The sequence below is a fragment of the Canis aureus genome, chromosome 5, assembly GCF_053574225.1.
Source record: "Canis aureus isolate CA01 chromosome 5, VMU_Caureus_v.1.0, whole genome shotgun sequence".
Lineage (NCBI taxonomy): Eukaryota > Metazoa > Chordata > Mammalia > Carnivora > Canidae > Canis > Canis aureus.
In genome coordinates, this window is record NC_135615.1 from 47,362,426 (window position 1) to 47,380,274 (window position 17,849).

General features: G+C 39.1%; 1 protein-coding gene and 1 long non-coding RNA gene across 15 annotated transcripts in view; one reads left to right on the top strand and one right to left on the bottom strand.

The window, feature by feature from the left end:
• The window catches only part of PDE4D (phosphodiesterase 4D), a 1,385,565-nt gene that overhangs the window by 729,236 nt on the left and 638,480 nt on the right, over positions 1-17,849 (bottom strand). The gene's annotated exons all lie outside the window — the stretch shown is intronic.
• LOC144314124 (uncharacterized) overlaps positions 1-17,849 on the top strand; it is a 48,450-nt gene that overhangs the window by 22,641 nt on the left and 7,960 nt on the right. The gene's annotated exons all lie outside the window — the stretch shown is intronic.

Below are 17,849 nucleotides of genomic sequence, written 5' to 3' on the forward strand. Positions count from 1 at the left end.
ATGAAAAAGTAAATGAACATTTCCTCATGTCCAGACTGTGACTCACAACTGGCCTGTTAATGGACAAAGGAGGCCTGAGGCATTCTCTTGACACATCATCCAATCAAATAAAATACAGCATTGGTGAGACGCTGACTTTCATAGCTTTCGATCAGTTACCTTCTAAAAGACAGATAAAACCTAGGTGAAGGAGGTTCCTGATACCCCTTTTCAACTTTTTCTATTTCCTACCTATTTAATGATTTCCTCAAGGGAAATAGAGAATCATTCTACTACATCTACAGGTAAATAAACAGAATCAATAATAAAAACTGTACCATTTTTCCAAAAAACCTTGGGCAAGTTGAGAGGAATCTGTTTTATCTCATCTAGATCTGAGTATATGTTGTGTGTTTTATTAATAAAATAGCCTGTCACACTGACAAAAGCCTTATCTCTTGCCTCCAGCCTATAATCCATCCTCTAGAGTGTCATCAAAAATGTCTTTCTGAAACATCTCATTCCCCTACTTGAATAACCTTGATTTTTTTTTGTTTTCATGGTATATAATATGCACATTTCTTATGGTCCTTAAAGGTTTTTACTATCAGACTCACATCTTTGCAACTTCGTCTCAGGGTACCAGAGAGGTATTGTATACTCTAAAGCTATAGCTATAAAAATTTACCCAACATGCTATGGCTTTCCAGGTCTGTTACACCACCCACATAATCCCTTGCTGAATGCTTTGTTCTTTTTAAGGGTATGACTTAAATGTTACTTCTTTGGAAATCCTTCTACCAGAGAGTAGGAATCACGCTCTTTATCACTTCTATTCATTCCTTTATCATTCGTATTACAAAGACAGTGTCTGGGGATTATCTCCCCCCTCCCTCCAGTAGACTCTATGCAGGATGTGGGGGCTTGAACTCATGACCCTGAGATCAGGAGACATATGCTCCACTTACCAAGCCAGACAGGCACTCCTAAATTGTTGTTGTTGTTGTTGTTGTTGTTGTTGTTTAGAGTAATCTCTAGGGTTCCTGGGTGGCTCAGTCAATTAAGCATCTGCCTTTGGTTCAGGTCATGATACCAGGATCCTGGGATGGATGGAGTCTTGCATCAGGCTCCCTGATCAGCGAGGAATCTGCTTCTTTCTCTTCCTCTGCACCCCCACCACCCCCATTCATGGTTCATGGTCTCCCTCCCTCTCTCTCTCTCTCTCTCTCTCACACTATCATTCTCTCAAATAAATAAATACAATCTTTAAAAAAAAATAACAGGTAATCTCTATTCCCAATGTGAGACTCAAACTTACGACCCTGAGATCAAGAGATGGCATGCTCTACTCACTGTGCCAGCCAGCCATGTGGCTTACCTTTTCATATTCAACATTTATATTGTTCCTAGGATATAGATGGAGGATGATAAATGATTTGTTGAAGGAAGAGATAAGTGGATGCATGGTTGAAATTAGGTCACTGAACTAGACCATACCTAAAGGTACTTTTAAGTCCATAGCTCATTTTGTATAATTTATGTTTAATGAGGAGGGTTTGAAGTGATTACTAGGAAATATATCTGTTAGCAACTGACATTAATAGTCAGTGACATCTGAAATTAAAGTGAAATTACAATGTGAGATTCACTCTCGCATATAGTATTTCTCTTTCATCAAGAGGCGTTACTTTCATGAGATGGAAGCTCCACAGCCTGAAATATAAAGGCTGGTCTACAAGCAGCTAAAATTTGGTGTGATGTTTACAAAGTTAGAAGCTCATCTTAAAGATGTATATCTAAGGCCAAAATCCATGAATGATATGAATATACTGAATGTCATAGTTCAGATATGAAATTATAAATGCTAAAAATGAGCTGAATTTATAGTATAATAGGAGCAAGGTAGAGCACAATACTTGCTTAAAATACTAGGGTATGTATAAAACCTAGGATCCTCAGCAATAGAAAAATGGGCAATACGTTCTAGCATGGAACATGCGTAAGATGGTTATGGAGGAATTAAAAATGATGGCTTTGAAGAATGTTTAATAACTTAGCAAAAATGTCCACAGTGCAATGTTTCTTTCAAGAGGAAGAAAGGTTTGAAAAGGGTTTGAAAAGATCTAATCACAGACCATTTGCAGCAGGGTTAGTGGCTTCTTCACAGAGAGCTCTTGCTACAGTAGCAGAAGTTGGGCACCAGAAACTCAGTCGAGTAACAAAGCCTAAGCTATTAAAAGGGAGAACCACTCTGAAGGCTACATACTTGGTGACTGTTACTTGAATTCCTTTCTAGAGATGAATCCTTGGGTTGTAGGGAGAGCAGAGAACTCTTTTTGCAAAGAGATGTTGCAAAAAGAAAGTTGGGGAGTGGGGAGGGTATGGTGGTGCCTGGCTGGCTCCCTTGATGGAGCACATGACTCTGATCTCAGAGTTTTGAGTTTGTGCCCCTCGTTGGGTAGAGAGATTAGTTAAAAATAAAATCTTAAAAAAAAGATGTTGCATATAATTTTGTAAGGTATTAGGAAGAAAGGGAAAAAGTAAAGTGTTAGCAGAGCAGCTGCAAAGTAGAAGCATGTCCTTATGGGGTCTACTGACCTGCTTCTGATAGCAGCAGGACCTGCTGAGCCTATTGCAAGAACAGTGGTTCCAATAAAGGGAGACTTGTGCCTTTGAAACACTGTTGGGAACTCCCAGAAATAATTAGCTGGACTGTATAGGAAAACCTCTTCAGCAAACATGGGCAAAAGCTAATGAAATTTAAATCATTAAAGCTACTGTAACCTCATTTGTTGTCACAGGCTGATAAGGTCTGGCAACATTTAAGGTAAAGATTCTTCTTAAAAATCTGGGGTGCTTGGCTAGTTCAGTCAGTAGAGTGCATGACTCTTGATCTCAGGGTTAGAAGTTTGAGCCCCACATTGGATACAGAAATTACTTAAAAATACAATCTTAAAAAAATATTATATAGGTATAGGAGATTTATAATGCTCCTTTATCCTAATTTTGTTCTAAGTAGAGACATAGGTTTTGTAAAAAATAAATAAATAAATAAATAAATAAATAAATAAACAAACAAACAAATAAATAAAAAGGAAAAAGCAACAAAACAAAATCCAAAATAAATCCAATGTAATTTTAGACCTCTCTGACCTCAACAGTAAAAATACCATCTCACAGAGACAGTGAGTTCACTGTTCTCTGAGCTTGGGGAGGGGTTGCCCAAAGCAGATAGCCACGGTTTTAATAGCAACGGGGATGTTAATGAGTCTAGAAGTACTGCATGAGAAAAAGGGTTCCAAAACGGGGAAGCTGAACCTAAGAAGGATACACTAAGAGTGGGCATGCCAGTTGTTCCAAATAGTGAAGGTCATTTCAAGGAAGAAATATTAGCAGAAATTTCTTACTTGGAATTAAGGGCCAGAGGTGGGCAGCCACAAAGAGGCAGACAAACAGCTCCTTATAAAGACTGGTTTCTAAATGACTGGAGCCGTCTCATGACACATCAAGCTTCCTTGAAAGGCAATATGTTAGGTCATTCTGTGTTCCCAGGAAAAAGCTATCAGATGCCTGATCGAGGCAGTCTCTGCTGAATACGTGATTAGGCTTAATAATGTCCATGTTCCTTCCAGTGCTAAGATTCAAGATTCTCTGGGCTTTGTCTGCTGAAAACAATGTTACTTAGAATTATTGTAATTTTTTTGAGTTTCTTAAAGTCATACTGAATATTTAATTAGCTACTATATTTTAAGCTTTATACAGGTGTAAATCTCCTCTAGGGAGTATATGCCCAACATGGGGAATATATACCCAACATGGATCTAAGTGGTATTTTAAAGCTGAAATCCTTGATTTGTCTCCAGGAGTGTTTTGGGTCCCAAGAGGTTGTCACATTCAGAGGTTGTCCCTTCACCTGGTCATTCAGGGTTCTGCAAAGCAGGAGTTTGGGTCAGCATCCTTCTAGGAGCAGAATCAGGTCCAGGTAAAATGTTACCCAGCACTGAGGTTAAGTTGCTCTGAGCTCAGCAGTACCAGAACTGCAACCCTGGAAACAATTCTGTATGTTGTGAACTAATGTGATTATTGCACTCAGTGTGATCAATGGAAATCACAAGGCAGGAAGAGTTCTTTATGTATTTTCTTTTTCACTCAGTGGGAGTACCACAGGCGGGGGTCTGGGAGGAAGGAATGGACTCATCATTTCTGTCTACTTTATGCAGCCCTGGGATGTGGGCACACAGGGCATCACGGCACCCTTGGGAGAAGTGCGCAGGCACGGGCTCTCTGCTACAGGCCAGGACACAGGATTTTACAGGCAATGGTAGTTTAGTCAAATGTAGAGCCGGGATTAAAATGCAGCTATGGTGAGTCAAAGCTTGTCTGCTTTCAAATGACTAAACACAACAAAATAATGATAATAATGCTAATGAATATTTTAAAACATTATATTTCAATTATTGTAAAAGGAAGCCACTCCACTGCATTGTGGAATTGTTAAAGTGGCCCTGCATTAAGATTAAAATGGAAAGAGTCAAAGCTGAATGCATTATTTTACCCATTTCAAAACATTCGAGACTTTGTATGAAAATAAAATTTAAAAGAAACCAACTCTTCAAGATTGAAAATAAGAGCAGATAAGCAATTTTCCAGTAAAAAAAAAAAAAAAAAAAAGAGTGCTCTAAAATCATTGTAGAGTATATGGAAATTTCAAAGGGTAGTGAAAATGTACTCTGATGCCCAAAGTGAATAACAGGATGTGTGACTAAAGCTGCTGACCTACGACCAGCTATCTCACCTCAGAACCCAGGAGCTGCTGACGTTACATTTCATTTTCTTTCTCTTTCCTCTTCCTCTCTTTGTCCTGGTTTTTCATTCCACCCTCTGCCATGGTGATTCTGTTTCCTCCTCTTCCATACTCTGTCCTTTTATCATCCTCCTTTATCTTTCGTTTAATTACCCTAACATGAATGTCAAATAATTGAAAATGTATCATGTATCATGAAAAATTCCTGTTTATTACCACTCCCCATGTTCACCTCAGGTAGCTATCATGTGTTTCTTTCTCTGATAGTAATTTTATTTTTACTATTTTACATTGATCCTTCTGAGCTACCCTCCACGCTCCTACCCCTGCCCTGATGTGTGTATGTGATAGGGACAAGGAGGCAAAAGTGCAATGTCAATACTCCTTGTGAGAAAGAAAATGTTCCTTACCCCTGTTTAAGGAATACTTTTTTGGTATGCAGGCTGTCACTATAGTATGTCCAGCATCACAAAATAACCCACATGGCACGATAAAGGAACAATGTCAATAGAAGAATGGCATCTGAGAAAATTCAAATAAATCTCTTGTTCAAAAATTTTCTGTCAAGGGAGCTTAATATCTTTAATGCACATGCAGTCTAAATATGTTGTCCTTGGATGGAGAAAACATCAGTTGTTAAAAGCCTCAAGAACAAACACTCTACTTGATCTTAGCCAAAGGCTACAAAGCTATGAATACAATGGCCGGGTTCACAGTGCTCAGAGCCACACAAAGCCACTTTAGAGAACCTGTGGTGTGATTTCTGTTTCTTCTCAGCTGATGGGACTGAATGCTTCCTTTAACCGCATGATTGTGTGTCTCAGAATAAAGACATTGTGTTGCTAATCCTTAAAGAAATAGTATAAATAGTGGAAAGGCCAAGCACAAGGTAACCCACCCCCATAATATGTAGAGAACTGCCCCTCAAACTCTCAGGATTATTTTTATAGTATTACTATGGTCAGTAGTAGTAATTTATTCACTTCTTCAAAAATATTTACAGAGTATTTTCTCAATTTTAGTCCATACAATTCAGTACCTACAGGGCCCTAATCTGTATGTACTGAATTGTAAGCAGTCAAAAATTTAAATACTGAAATGTATTTAAATACTAAAATGTAAGCAATCAAAAATAAGTTCCTGTCCCTAAGGTTAAAGCTCTGAGAAGGAGGCAACAGCCATGTGCTTAGCATCACAGGACTTGGATTCAAGTTCTGCTTCTGCCATTTGCTTTCTGAGTGATCTGAAGCAACTCCCAGAAGCCTTCTAGTTCCCTTTCCCTTCCTACAAAATAGGGATTATATCCACCTCCTCATGGGAAAATACTGAGAGGATGTGTAAAACAGTACAGGGAGTACAAGGCTACTCAAAAATGAAACACCATCATCAAAGCATTTACAGTCCCGCAGACAAATCCAGGAGGCACCTCAAAGAAGCAAAGGAGATTCTTCCAAAGGCATGATGATCCAAACTGGTGCTCTGGGTGTAAAACAGAGAGAAATTTGTAATGGAGAGGTCCTGAGAGGAAGAACCACCAGAAGAAGGGAGCTTAAATGAATTAAGGACGAGCACTATGCTAGAAGGCATTGTCATTGGAAACTGAGGAGTGTTAGAGAACAAGCCTGAGGCTACATGAGAACTAGTAAATGGCAACATCTCCATCCAAAAAGTTTACTCTCACTTATTTGTTAATCACAAAGTCCAAGCACTTGAAAATATTAGCAAAAAGCTTTGAAGCTAAAAGAGGCTGTGTGTGTGTGTGTGTGTGTGTGTGTGTGTGTGTGTGTGTGTTGGGGACAATTGGGGACATGGCATGGAACAAAAGAGGACAGCAAGAACAGTACAGGGGGAAGAAATTTAACAGGGAATACCCAATGCATGCAACATTTGAGGGACTGAGTCAAAAGTCCAATTGGCATAGAGGTTTGCACAGTGAAAGATAAAGAAACAAAAAACAAAGGAGGGTGGGACCTGATAAATATGTGAGGAAGTTTGAACATTCTCCACTATGAAAGTCTCCCTGAAAATCTTGAAATGGGAGAGTGATCTAATCCCGGTGGTTTTAGGAAGGTTGGTTGGGTACCATGCAAAATAACTGAAGGGGTCAAAAACAGAGAAGGAAATCTACTGACAGTTGATGGTGTGGCTCTGGTTCAGGGAAGAGGAGATGAAAAGAAAGGAATTGATGTGAAAGAAGAACTGAGAAAACAGAATGACTGCTGGAAATTGGGAGCTGAAAGAGGCGTCTCCGCTCAAAAATGACTGCAGGCTTCAAGCTTAGCTGGGAAGAATGAGGACCATGTTAACAGAAAGAGAGAAGTCAGGTGGTGGGGGGGGGGGGGCATTGATTTTGCAGGAAAGGGAAGTCTGCTAACAAACATAGAGTTAAGGTAACAGACAGGGGCGCCTGGGTGGCAGGGTTGGTTAAGTGTCCAACTCTTGATTTCCTCTGGTCATGATCTCAGGGTCGTGAGATCCTGGGGCTGGGGCTATGCTGGGCTGGGAGCCGTTTAAGATTCTCTCTCTCCTTCTCCCTCTGTCCCTCCCTTCCCACTCTCTCCCAGTCTCTGGGAGGAAAAAAAGTACCAGTCAAATGAAATGTCCAAAAGGTAGCTAGAGGAGGACAGGGGCCTGATCACAGCCTTGGAAACTTCTGTAGGAGTTGTAGTTAGTGGTGTGTGTACAATTTCCAGGGGAGGGATAAACTCAGAGACCATGAAACAAGAAGCACTCCTTGGGAAATATCCAATGTCCCACTGTGACCAATGAAAACTTTTGTCTATAAGGATGGCAAAATATTGACCCTAGAATTCTGTTTTGTTACCCTAAGTGAAACATAGAAATGGTGACCAAGTACCTGAAGGAATAGAATTGGTTTTATAATTTATTTCATGTGTGATAATACATGTTTAATCAACAATGTCCTCACACAAATTAGAATTTAATATGAGACTCGCTTCCTAACTGTGTGGTTAGATTATAAAGAAGTAGTTAATTTTTGCCATCTCAAATTTCAACAGCAGTTACAGATGTTCAACAACAACAACAACAAAAAACACCAAATTTGTTCATAATACATATTGATTTAGGTCAGTTGCCAATACAGTTGAGGCTGAGCATCTCATCTTTTAAGGAATGAAGATCCATTCATAATGGCTCATTACCTAAAAGAAAGGATGGTCTTGCTCTTTTTTTTTAAGTGTATTTATTTAATCCCCACACCCAACATGGGGCTCGAACTCACGACCCTAAGATCAAGAGTTGCATGCTCTTCCAACTGAGCCAGCCAGGCGCCTCAGGAATGGTCTTTAGCAATGTATTCCAAGGAACTTTAATGGCAAAGGAAAGTTCTAGTCAAATGATTAACCACTTGACCTGTTCACGTCATCAGTATGGGGATCCATACCTTCTGAAAAACATCTGCCTGTTCAGGAATTGTGCTGTACAAAGGCCTTTTTTACATTATTTTACCCCTTAGGGGCTTGCTCATGTGGTGACAGAGAGCAATTGTATCTTTAAAATGTGACTATTTAGGTATACATGGTGATAATATGATTTAAATACCTATTCCAGTGGACTGTTCTAAAAATATAAGAATCTAAACAGCTCATATGTTGTGCAGGAGGTTACCACATGGTATCTGCCAGTGTGGGGCTTTGCCTGCAGAGGCACATGCGCATGCGCACGCACACATATCCGCGCGCGCGCACAGCCAGGCATGCATAGATAACATACGCACAAACATACAGCTGTGGGAACACACACACACACACACACACACACACACACACACACACACACCTTTAGCTATCTTTGAGGGAGGTCAACAAACCCCACAATCTGACCTCATTTTCATTTTCAGAACCCCCAAAGAACAATCTTACCTGGGGGAGAAAGGGAATGAATTGCACTGAGGTAAAAATTCTTAAAGTAGAAAAAGGTTCATAAATGCCTCTCCAAGATGTCCATAAAGAAGGAACAAAAGAGAAACCATTTCAGTGAACTATCATCTGTGATGCTGGCACAGCAAAGTCCCCTGGGCTTCTCAGACCTGCTCCTCTCTCCTGGTTTGCAGAGCTCTGTTTGTTCTTTTTTTTTTTTTTTTTTTTTTTTTGAGTCTTTCCCTCAGGGCTTATGCTCCACTGACCTATAAATGTTCACTGTAATTATATTGATTTCCCCCTCCTGCTTTGCTCACCACCTTCTCTCTATTTTTTACGTTGTCTTCATAACAGAATTCTTTACACTGAAAACAAGTAAAATATATAGTAAAACCAACCAAACATAGTTAAGGTATTTGAAACAACTCTAAGAATAACATCTTAAAAGTTACTGAACCACTTATTTATTGTGTGGGGGGAAAATGTTGACGATGTCAATTCTGGTCCTATGTCACTTTTCTTAGCTGGGAAAAGAACTGGATGGGTAGAAGCGAATCATCATTGGAGAGGCTGGATCAGACAGTGGCAGCACTGCTCTCCCAGAGCCTGGAGGAGAAATCCTGGGGGGACTATGGATGGTTCCTAGAGGGACACATGTGGTCCTCTCCTACTCCCCTGGTCCACTCCGCAGAGCTCCTGTGTGTCTGAGACCTAGTCTCCCCAGCTCCCACACTAGGTCTCACATCCTGGGGGTCTGTGAAGATGAGAGGAGACCATGTGAGGCCATTTGCTGTGCACTAGGAATGTTTGCTGTTAGAATTAGCTAGTGAAATCACAGAGGCTAAAGTCAAAGGTCAACCTGCTTTTATCATCGAATATTGATTAAGCACTCACAATTCAAAAAGCAGTGCCTTCAAAATCTTACAGAGCTTTCGTTTTCTCTGAAATATGTCACAGAAGAACCTCTGTATGTGAAGATAATAGAGACAAGTTGATTGATTTCTGTGGCCATAGAGGAATAAGAAAAATTACATTTTAGAGGTTAAAATAGAGATATTGGGTGCATCCTTTCATTTGGGGCCCCAAAGCTGGTCCTACTGAAAGAAGCCAGGGTGGGCAAGATCACTCATAAACATAAAAAAAGTGTGACATAAAATATTATAGCAGAAATCAGCCAATCTAATCCATCTTCCACAGAAGGGGAACTTTCCTCAGGTCATACAATGGGACATCATGCTTCTACTTCCATGTAATTCTCTGGTTCAGAAGCTGGTGTTATGAGTTGGACTGTATCCCCTCAAAAATAACATCATTAAAGTTGTCCTTAATCCAACACAATTGGTGTCCTTATAAGAAGGGATTAGAACAGAGAGAAAAGACAACCATTTACAAATCAAGAGAAAGGCCTGGAACAGATCCTTTCTCAGTACCTTCAGAGGAAGCGTGCCCCTGCTGACACTTTGATTTCAGACTTCTGGTCTCCAGAGCTGTGAGTCAATGAATGCTTGTTGTTCCAAGCCACCCATTTCATGATACTTTGTTAGGGTACCCCCAGGAAACTAATACAGCTGGCAATCAGAATTTCACTCAAATAACACAGAAGGAAGGAGGGTTTGCTTTCACTGGAGGAAGTTTTAGATCATAGGAGTCACTTAATCTCTTAAGTTTGAAAAATAAGTCACTTCAAATATTGCCTGTAGTGCAAAGGTCCATAGAAATCCAATTATACAAATTTACAGTCCAGACAAGGGAAAGAAATCAAATTACTATTCATGGAAATTTAAGCAGAGTTTATGACTGGAAAAATAAATAGGGCTATACCAACTGTGGAGCACTGTGATTAACAACTCAGTCACCAGTTTGAGCCTCAGCTCTGCCATTTGCTGAGTGCATGACCTTCAGTAAGCAGCTGACATTTGCTGATTCTTAGTTTCCTCCAAGGAGAGAGTTGTGTAGACTTTCAGAGATGATGCATTTGAGGTGTTCAGCATGGGGTTTCACACACGGTCACCATTAGTGAATTTTAGCTATAATGATGATTAACTAATGGCAAATAATACTTTTTAAAAAAAATTAAAAGGCAAACACCCAAAAGCTAAAATTGAAAAGTCTATTTGCTTTTCATCTCTTCAGATGACTTTTATTTATGTTTTCCCTTTTTTGTAATTGACTCTATGCCTCTGTTCTGGATCATTGAGTCCTTCATCGAGTCCGAGAAGGCAACGTAACACACAGATTCCAAATGTGAACATCGGATGCAAGAATATGGTAACAAATTGAGCTATCTAGTTAATCAGAAAAGGACAAAACATTATGTGTCCAAAGTCATTCTTTTCATGAACTTGAAAATATTTCAAGATAAGTTTGCTGAGCTCTGATTTGGACCATACTTGCACAATGCCAAACCACTTTTTAACAAACTTCACCTATCTTGTCAACTGTTATCGTGCAGAATTGGTAGCAAGGATGGAAATCCAAATTCCTTGTCATGCCTATCTGAATTGTTGTATCAATTTGTGGGGGTCAAGTCTAAAATGCAGCAGTTAGTAGATATAGGAGAAAAAGTGAATAATCAACAAATCAGTTTTAGTTTACAAAGTAAAAAAAAAAAAAAGATAAGCACTCTACACAGGAAAATGGAAGCTCTAGTTGGCTTGTGGGAAATAGAGTATTTGTTCTGAGAAAATCTAGGAATTTGATCAGTAGCTACTATGGTCATGGACATGCCAGAAGGCGTGAGGAAGAAATCTGCTGAAAATGGATGCTGTGCACTAAGAAAATCTCAAGAACTACTTGCATAAGTGGACCAGCTATATAGCTTCTCTTGACAAATGAAAATACTCTGGCCAGTTATTTTGTTATGCCAGGAGCCCTAAGTCCTCCTTGCAACATGAAATATTATTTGACTTCTTAAAACAAATATAGTTTTTAGCAATATACATATATCTACCCTCTGAGTTCTTGAGGATCACACTTGAGCCTTAGGAAATACGTATTTCAATGAACCCAGAGACAGTCAGGCTTCGTCTAGAATACAGACAGACTGCTACAAACCCAGAGTCACTTACGGAACCTCAAAGGGTGAGGGCAGAGCCTACTGCCAACACGGAATAGATTAAAAACTCAAAGACTTCCAGAATATCACGCTTTGCCCTAAGGGTTTCACACATATTCACTGATAAAATCCTCATAGCAAAGTCACAGGCAGGAATTGTGATTATTCTCATAAAAATTTTTGGGTTTTTTTCTGGTAAAAACAAACTATAAAATTTGCTATTTTTAACAATATACAGCTCAGTAGTATTACATAGATTCACATGGTTACACAACAGATCTCCAGAAATTTTTCATCTTGCCAAATTGAAATTCTAAACCCATTAAACAACATCTGTGATTATTTCCATCTTGTATAGGAGAAAACTAAGGTACAGAGAGATATAAGGTCACACAGCCAGTGACAGACATGTAATTTAGAAGCATGCAGTCTGTCTCTAACACATTCTTATTTACTTAGCTATGAGAGAAAATGATATGAAATAGAAAAAACAAACATTGGCACTTTAAAAAGTGTATTCTTTTTAATATATAATAGTTATATGATTGAAAATTAAAATTACATATATACATAACAAAAAATATGTGTATACACATATATGTACATACATGTATACATATATAATTAGATCCACACATATGAGGCTCTATATACCTCCTCTCTGTTTTGAATCCATTAAGTTTCTCCTTTGCCTCACAGGTAAATATTTATTATCTCACTGCATATCCTTTCAAAGTATCTTCATGCAAATACAAATATAAATATGTATTATTATACCTTCCCTCTTTTGTACACAAAAATGTAGCCTTCTGGGATCCCTGGGTGGTGCAGCGGTTTAGCGCCTGCCTTTGGCCCAGGGCGCAATCCTGGAGACCCAGGATCGAATCCCACGTTGGGCTCCCGGTGCATGGAACCTGCTTCTCCCTCTGCCTATGTCTCTGCCTCTCTCTCTCTCTCTGTGACTATCATAAATAAATAAAAATTAAAAAAAAATGTAGCCTTCTTCATTATATCATTTATAACATCCTTTTTTCACAGAACAGTTGTGAATATTATTGAATGGCTATTCATAGAAGCATATTATCCAATTGCATGGAAATGTAATTTTTTGAACCAGTCACTTTTTGATGGGCCTCCATGTTGTTTTCAAGCTCTCACTATTACATATTGTTTTTGCAGTGAATAATTCTGTACATGAGTCATTTCTAATGTGTGGAAGTAACCTGTGGAATAAATGTACAGAGGTAGAACTGCTGAATCAAATAGTCTATGCATTTGTAAACAGTAAATGCTGCCAATTGCCCAATAGACAAGCCCACTAGGAAGTTCCTCAGAGCCTCACCAACAAAATATGTTCCCAAACTTTTAGCTTTTATTAAATCAAGTAAGTGGAAACTGGTATCTCTAGTGCCATTGTAATTTGCCGAAAGCTTAAGTTTTAACTGCAGGATAAAATCATGCAAATAGTGTAATGCTATTTGCTTAGAGTATTAAAGTGTCCACAGGGCAGCCCAGGTTGCTCAGTGGTTTAGCGCTGCCTTCGGCCCAGGTTGTGATTCTGGAGACCCGGGATCGAGTCCCATGTCGGGCTCCCTGCATGGAGCCTGCTTCTCCCTCTGCCTGTGTCTCTGCCTCTCGCTCTCTCTCACTCTGTGTCTCTCATGAATAAATTTTTTTTTAAAATCTTAAAAAAAAATAAAGTGTCCACAGAGAATACAGATACAATATTGTAAATATTTTATATTTTCCATGCACAAAAACATGCATAATTTCTTTGTGCTCTTAATGTTTTAAGAATTTACCACTTTCTTTGTAGATTAAAGTTTTTGACTAATATTTGTGAGTAGTAGACATTCTTATCCAACTTACCAAAAATGGAATCCTAGAACTTTAAAGGAGGAAGGAAAAGAATGTCAGGTTCACACATGTACATAGGAAAGTTTGTGGGGAGGCATTATAAAATGAAAAAGAAATGAAGTTTACAGGCTAGGACAATGGGAGTGGGTAGGAAAGAGATGAGGTGAGGAGAAAGAGACATTGATTAGGCCAGGGCAGACTGACTAGGCCATCCCTGCTTCCACTCTAGTCTACACAACCATCGTTTGGATTCCAGCAATGCTGGCCAACTGGCTCCGACATCTAAAGCCAGCTCTGCCATCCATTCCCCATTTCACAGGCAGAATGTTCTTTAATTTTTTTTAAAGATTTTATTTATTATTCATGAGAGACACACAGAGAGAGAGGCAGAGACATAGGCAGAGGGAGAAACAGGCTCCATACAGGGAGCCTGATGTGGGACTCGATCCCGGGACTGTGGGATCACACCCTGAGCCGAAGACAGATGCTCAACCGCTGAGCCACCCAGGCATCCCCAGAATGTTCTTTTAAAGTAAAAAACCATTTTCCTTGATTTTTCCTGTGAGGGACTAATGTGTATGTTCTTCCAAAATTCATATATTGAAGCCCTAATACCCAGTATGATGGTGTTTGGAGATGGAGCCTTTGGGAGGTGATTAGGGTTGGATGAGGTCATAAGGATGAGGCTCTTATGATGGGATTAGTACCCTTATAAAAAAAAAGATACCCATGAGCTTCTCTCTGTCCCTTCTTCTCCCTTTTTCCCTTTCCCTCTTCCTCTCCCTTTCCCTCTCTCTCTCCCTCTCTCTATCTCTCTCCCTCCTGTGAGAAGGCAGCTGTCTAAAAGTCAGAGATTGAATTCTCACCAGAAACCAACTATGGTGGCACCCTGAAATCAGACTTCTAGCCCCTAAACTAGGAGAAAATATCTATTAGTTAAGCCACCCAGTCTATGGTATTTTGTTATGGCAGCCCAAACAGACTAAGACATTTCCTGTTAAAGTTTCTCAAGGTACTCCATACCCTTCCTTCATAGGGATTATTGCAGCTCAGATGTAGACATGGACATTGGTAATCTTTGATTATTCACTAGACCATCAGCTTCAACAGAGAAGGAACTATATTTCACCTTGCAAGTAAATGTTCAGAAACTATTTGTTGAATGAATGAATGCTAAGACTGGCTATATGAAATTTTAAGATCAAATACAAGTTGAATGGACAAGTCAATTTGGTCATCTTACCCCATGTAACCATGCACACCACACACATCAACTTGCAACTAAAAGTATATTCTAAAGGTGTATTCTCTTAAAGGGGGCACTAATAAATGAACAGCTGTTTTGTTCTGGTGAGCATCTGGGTAGTTCTGGGAGTTAAAAGTTGCCTGGAGCGAAGGCAAGATATAGAGTGCTAAATCCCGTCAAATGAGAAAAATGTGCAGCTCCTATGAGCAACTTTTGAATGAGAAGAAATACAGAAGAGAAGGAAGAAAGATCACTTTAGTCGTAGAAATGACTAGGTAACTTCTTAAGAATACAAATGTCTGGATACTATTCCATTTCACGTTATTTGTGAATGCAAACCGTTTTTATTTCCTCCAACTGTCAATAAAGTCTGATACATATAAATGTCATGTGAACACATTTCTTTTAGGGGGAGAGGGAAAGCTGGTGGCTGAGGCAAGCCAAGGCAGAAGGCTCAGTTCTGCCGTCAGCCTCCGTGATGTGGAAAATGGAGATCACAATGACTTCTGTGGGCTAATTCCTAAACCAAACTAATTCTGCTGAGCAGAGACATAGGGCCTGATGACATCAAAGGATTGGCTCTAAGTCTCTCGGAAATTCTTAAAAGCTTTGGAGAGAATACGGGATTTTTCACAATTTGTACAATGGCATTTTGAGCCAATTTTTTCTAGATCTTAGGCAACAGGGTGAACTCAGTTGACCCCCACGAGGAAAAATTTCCACATGCCACAAACAATAAAAATCACAACTGAAGTTTAATGTGGTAGCAACCAGAAACCCAGTTTCCTGTGGCCCTTAAGCAAGTTCATATTCACACACCCAGGTAACCACCACCACCCCCACACTGGGCAGATGAACAGTTCAATTGGTCACTCTGGGATCTGATTCAATCTTGGCGTTTTGTTAATTGTACAGAATAATTGCAAAGAAGGATTATATGGGGACACATTACATAAATGCTTATGTTTAACAATGAGAAAACTTTAAGGAAGTAGAAACAGGCAGTAAAATTGTACAGAAATAATTTCTGGAGGATGTGAGAAGTCCGAGGGCCTGATTCACTGAATAGAAGGATAGCCTCTCATCTTTTGATCGGGTGTGTAAAGAATGAAAACTAGAAACACAGGTTTGGTTATGAAAGGGAGTTAATAAAGAAAACTTATTGTGTTAGGACAATCAACAGTCACTGGGGAAAAAAAGAACAGGAAATGAATGACTTTCAGACTCTATGCTTAGGTGATTAATGACAAATGTAGTAAACCTTTGGCCCATATCATGCTAATAGCTGGTGTGAATGAATTTTTGTTTGTTTCTTCTACTTTTGCTAGAGAAATCAGATGGCCTAAACAAAACATAGAGAGGAAGACTTCTACTAGCCTGTTCAGAGTGACTCTGTAAAAGTTTGGCAATGTGACATCAGTAGCAGACAACTATTTGGTACCAAAGATGGTTGGGGGTACTTTGAAACTTGCTTCTAGATACAAATTCCCAAAAGTTCCCCAGCTGGCAGCAACACAAGTCTTTAAGCCTACTGTTGTGCTTCCCCAGGACACAAGGTCCAAAGAAAATCAATTTGCCTTGCAGAAGGGCTTGTAACACTGCATCATTTGTATAAATCCAGGATGGCGAGACAATTTGCTCAAGTAAAGGTTTAGTTATTAAAAAACAAAAAGAAGTCTCTTGAATCACAAAGGTCTTTAACTCTGTTCGCACTAGGGGAAACAGCTTCCTTGGACCTGAAATGTTTCCAATCCAAATCAAAGTTCAACCCCAGAGCATATCTGACATTACTGACTAAACACTCCCCTCTAGTGGCCCTTTCAAAGAAATACAAAAACTGGCAAAGTGCAGGCCTCTGAAGAAATGTGATAAAATGCAATAAAAAATAATGAAACAATTGATCACTCCATATAGTAAATGCAGATACAGTGGCAAGCATGACTGCTCTTAATTACTATTATTATCTACATGAGTTTGCAGATAGTCCCAACCACATGTTTATAGTTTTACTGTTTATAATTTAAATATAGCTCCAGTATAGGGACATTTCTAATGACAAGTTGACAATAAAATATAAAAATCCTTTATAAAAGTGATAAAAATACAGTAAGTATGAGAATTGTTTCTCTTCACTATCCTTCATGGCTTTCTCAATCATCTACTACATAGGTAGCTGGAATAGCTGATAGCAGACAGAGTCAATTCGGAATCAGAGTATCTGGGTGGTCCCCAAACTTGAGGCTCTTTTGCCCTAGGTTATCCATTAACCTCTCTGAGATTCACCTTGAAAAGATATGTAACATGTAAATCATCCTTCCAATCTCCATGGGGGAAAATACAAGGAAATGTATATAAAAATATCTGGTAAATTCTAATGTACTACATAAAAGCTTCTTTTTAAAAAATATTTATTTATTCATGAGAGTCACACACAGAGAGCCAGAGACACAGGCAGAGGGAGAAGCAGGCTCCCTGTGGGAAGCCCAATGCAGGACTCGATCCCAGAACCCCAGGATCCCAACCTGAGCCAAAGGCAGACACTCAACCACTGAGCCGCCCAGGTGCCCCATAAGAGCTTCTAATAGTGTTAAAATCTCTAAGTGAGGATGATGGGGTTGATGAAAGTGGTAGTTGAGGTGCTACTTAAATTTATTTTTTTAAGTTTTTTAAATTAAAAAACCTATCTGCTCTAAAATTGTTTGTTGACTCACCATGTTTGAAGAGGGTTGAGAGATTTAATGCCCAAGTTTATCCTGCAAATTCATATGTTGAATCATTGACTAACCTCAGAACAATTGTCTTATCCTATATCTTGAAGTTTATCACTCTAGAACTACTATTACCTTGTTAATATTTTTTCTCGGCAGTTTCAATAAGTAGTGCAGACTGATGCTTCTAAGTCATAAAATGGCTATAATAAGTCATAACTAAATTTCAATCCATGCTTAATTATTCTGAGATACATGCTTAAATATTCTGTTATTCTTAACAAAAAAATCAAATAGAAAGGAGCTAACAGATTGGACA